We start from the raw sequence: 4,515 nt of genomic DNA on the forward strand, positions 1-4,515 counted from the left end.
CATATTCATCAGTTAATTTATTTTGAAACTGCTTTGAAATATTTCACACATTCAGTTTAGACACTCTTCAAAACCTTTAAAGATCAAGAAATTGTTATTTTAACACATCTCACAAACAATTTTGTATTATAATCCACGTAGATAAGGACTCATTCTTGAAAGGAATTTGGGTTTTACAATAGGCCTACATTAAATCAATTCACAGACAATATAAGGAGAAAAAATATCACAATGAATTTTATTTGTTCATATCTAACACAAAATATGTATAGATATACTGTAGTTCAAATGGTATTATTCCAGAAAGTTACACATGTTGGAACAATATTTGTTTTGTTAATTTGCTCCTTATGGAAGTGGCATTTCCTTTGGCAACCTTCAATGTGAACTTTTTAGCAAATGTTTTTAAACGAATGTTTAAATACATTTGAATGACTGCCTTTATAATTTTCATTTCATGGGTACCTTCGTATCCCAATTCTTCTGTAGGAGGATGGGAGGAAGTAAATGGAGGCTTACTTAAACTCAGCAGTTTTTGCATGACAAAGCAGGTAATGTGCTTATCAATATTTCGCATACTGATCATATTCTGTTGAATAATGTAAATCTGAAAAGCTTTCTCAACGTGTTGTACAATCACAAACACATCATCTGACGGATCTATAAGACCACCCCTCGATACATAGGATACAAATTTGTGAAATTGCAAAATGCAAGGCAACATGGTGTAATTGTGATCTACAATGCTTTGAAATGTTTGTTGATTAACACACATTACCTGACAGTGTTCACAGTTAATTTTCTCAAGAAGTTTTTTAAGTATACTACCAGCAATGTAACATAATATATTTTCTTGGAAGCTACTTAAAGTGTGTGAATCTAAACTGTTAACAAGCTGGATAATCTCTGTATCGTCACTATATTCACTTCTAAGATCACATGATGTAGAAGTTTGAGTTAAGATTCTGTTATTACTATTGAACTCCAGCACTGACTCTGTGTTTGGGTGCTCCATATTTAGGCAGTTACCACTAGCAGTAACAGCATTTCTAAACAATAATTTTCTCAGAGCCCACTTGAATTGGAGCGTGTTAGGATTATTATTCCTCCCACCTCTTGCCCGGATGCATGAAAAAAGTAATTCAAGGTGGTCCTGAGAAAATTTATATGTGAATAAATATTTTAAAGGGTCATCTTGTCTTTTCAAAATATCACTGGCAATGCTTTCAATAGAAGTGATACAGACAATATAACCTAATGCAAACATTTTTCTTGGATGAGACAATAGTAGAATACCATCAATCATCAATGATTTTAGATACAGTTTTGTTTCATGAAATAATTCTTTCCAATAGTTTTCATTATTCAATGATAGTGGCTTTTTATAACCAGCAGAGAAAGGGTTCCTGGAATTTAAAATGTTGATTAATCTGTCCATGTATCTTATAAATTCAACTGTTGCTTCAGAACCCTGAAAAGACTCATGACCACTCATTCTTAAATAATCAATAGCATCAGCAACGCTAGAACTTAATGTTTGCACAGCTAATCTAACATTAATCTTCTGATTTCTCCAGTTTACATGGGTTCCTGAGAGTTTATTAGCAAATTTTAATCCTTCCTGCTCTTGTATCTCGTGTAAATTCATAATGTATTTCCATTGTATTGAACCTTTTTCTGACGTCAAACAGGACTTCTCTGCTAAACAACCCCTACCTAATTTTGCCATATGACAAGGGTCAAATATAGTCCAAACATTACCCATGTCTGGATGTACAAAGTAACATTTCATGTCATGGGCAGAAAAATTGCATCCTAAAGCAGTAAGGGTGGTGATATTGGCATATGAACCATCACAAGTAATTGACCATATTCTAATACCTATTTCATGCAATTTAGTTAAGCATATATTCAAAAGCTGTGCCTGAACATTAGAATTTACTTTGTCAGTAAAAAAATATGCAACAGGACATTTAAAATTATGTTTAATCGAAACTATCATAAACACCTATGCTTCTGTAGCTAGTACATCTTTCTCGTCTACAAGTCCAGCTAATTCAACATAACCAGAATACCGTGAGTGTGTAGTGTCCCATTGAATTTGTTTTCTCAGTGACATAGAATCAATTATAAGTGTGCAGTCTTTAAGCCATGGTTTTTCTGAAATATTAGCTTTCAGATATTCAAACACCTCACTTATGAAACCTGGCTCACATTTAAATTTAGATAAGTAACTACTCAGTCTATTTGGGTGAGGCAATTTAAACATACTTCTAACATATCTATAAGCTTTAGGTGAATAAAAATAAAGCGTAAGAGAAAATTGCTTAATAGCTTAGTGTACCTGGCACCATTCTTTTTTACCTCTTTATTTTTGAGTTCATTTTGTAATAGTTCTAATGGAAATTCACTAAAATAATTCTGTAACAAACCATTTACTTCAGGTGTAGTGTTAGTCTTACTCTTTAGTTCTTTAAGTAGTTCCTTCTTTGTTGTAATCATAACATTCTTGCGTCGCAATTTTTGCTGCAGTGTCTTCACTTTTCTTTTCAGTACCTGTTTCTTGGGGCTTTCTGGTGCAGTTGTAGGTGGTCTAACACATGACAATGTTAGAGTGTCTGATGAGCTGACATCATTTTCATGGTTTGAGTTAGAATGTAGCCCTACTGAGACCTGGGTAGTTCTTAATTTCTGTAATATAAAAAAACTTGATGTCAGTAATATTATGTAACAGTATGGGACTCTCTAACATTCATGGAGAGCCAATACCGAAAATATCAAGACTGTTGCATTACATTATACAACTAAAAGCTAAAAAAAAAAAATAGTAAGAACAATGGAAAATCTTGACAAACAGCCTATGATTCAATAGCAATTTTCTAAAGATACTTACCTTCTCTGGTACTACTGAAGTATTTCGAATAAGAGGCTTTCTTCTTTTTATAACTTTATGCAGTCGTTCTGGATAGTTGAATAACTCGGGTACTGCATCTTCCTTTAAGTACCATCTACCTGATGACAACTGGGCTTCGTAACTTTCTTTTGTGAAATGTTCACTACACAAAAAACTGTTTTTTGTAGGAGTCCACTTTTCTCTTTTAACTGCAGCTACCCATTGATGCAGAATGTGTGGTCTGCTGAATGGAAATCTAAAATGAATGATACACAAAGATAACATTAAACAATGATATTAAATAATTTTTAACGAATATGAACCCTAAGGCTGCACTTTTCCCATGTCAAAATATATTCGTTACCATCCCTGATATCACAATAAACATTAATGTTAAGACAATGAATTTGTAAACTGCACATTTTAATTTAAACATACTCGAAAAACATAACCTATAACAGGAATTTATTTATTGACGACATTAAATAGTATATAGTTAACTTACCTGTGAAAATGAATATCTTCTTTCTTCTTATCTCCGCGATTTGTGCAGCCTACAGCCGCACAAGTTACAACCATTATATTTATAAAATATTTGCGCTATGCAACATAACATGTAATCACTCGCCTTCGCTGCCCTCCAAACTATATACAAAGACCTCAGTACCAGGCGAAACTAATCGACAAGCGCGGCCTCACTTTCCTCAATGCAAAGCTTGCGACAGTGCTACATTCAGTTATACTTTCATGTCTATGTATCAGTCTTTCTTATCATCTCTATCTGAAGTTGATAATACTCTCTGGTACGCTACAAAGCGTACTCTACGCGAGCCAACAGTCATCCCGACACTTCGGTTAGACTCTCAAATAGCCACAGACACAGAGTCGAAATGTAACTTGCTTGCATCTCATTACCAACAGGTATTCACCCCAAACGAGAATAAAAATGAACAGACTACCTCTGAATTAGAAAAAGAACTTATAGTAAATATTAATAAACCGACTGTGCCAGAGAAAATTTCCTATACTACTCCACAAGAATTGTCTCACTTCATTCAAAGGCTTCCAAATAAAAAATCTCCAGGCCATGATCTTATACCCAACATTGTACTAAAGGAGCTCACCAACAAAGCTCTTACTTATTTGACGATAATTTTCAATGCTCCCTTTTAATTGGGTACTTTCCTGGAGCCTGGAAGCTTGCTGAAATCATTGTTTTTCATAAGCCTAACAAACCTAAGCACTTGCCATCAAGTTACCGACCTATTAGCTTACTGCCCACGCTATCGAAATTGTTTGAGAATGTTATTCATCATCGCATTTGTAAATTTACGTTCCAAAACAAGATAATACCAGATTTTCAGTTTGGCTTTCGTCCAAAACATTCTACAACACACCAACTGCAAAGAGTCACTGAATCCATTATAAAAGGCATTGAAGAAAAACAGTATACTGCCACTGTGTTTCTGGATATTACCCAAGCATTTGATACTGTTTGGCATGATGGTGTAATGCTAAAATTATATATAATTGGTTTTTCTGACTATCTCACACGCATCGTGAAAAGTTTTTTATCCGAGCGTCAGTTCTCAGTACGTATAGATGGCATTAAATCAACGCTT

At 34.1% G+C, this 4,515-nt stretch overlaps 1 long non-coding RNA gene across 1 annotated transcript; it reads right to left on the reverse strand.

Annotated features, from left to right (window-relative positions):
• Positions 1-211: 211 nt before the first annotated feature.
• LOC138699862 (uncharacterized) lies at positions 212-3,533 on the reverse strand. Its single transcript, XR_011332101.1, has 3 exons — positions 3,399-3,533; positions 2,894-3,149; positions 212-2,691 (listed from the first exon to the last, which is right to left on the reverse strand). It is a non-coding gene; the product is annotated as an uncharacterized lncRNA (long non-coding RNA).
• Positions 3,534-4,515: the final 982 nt, after the last annotated feature.

The sequence above is a fragment of the Periplaneta americana genome, chromosome 1 (genome assembly GCF_040183065.1).
Source record: "Periplaneta americana isolate PAMFEO1 chromosome 1, P.americana_PAMFEO1_priV1, whole genome shotgun sequence".
In the NCBI taxonomy this organism is placed as follows: domain Eukaryota; kingdom Metazoa; phylum Arthropoda; class Insecta; order Blattodea; family Blattidae; genus Periplaneta; species Periplaneta americana.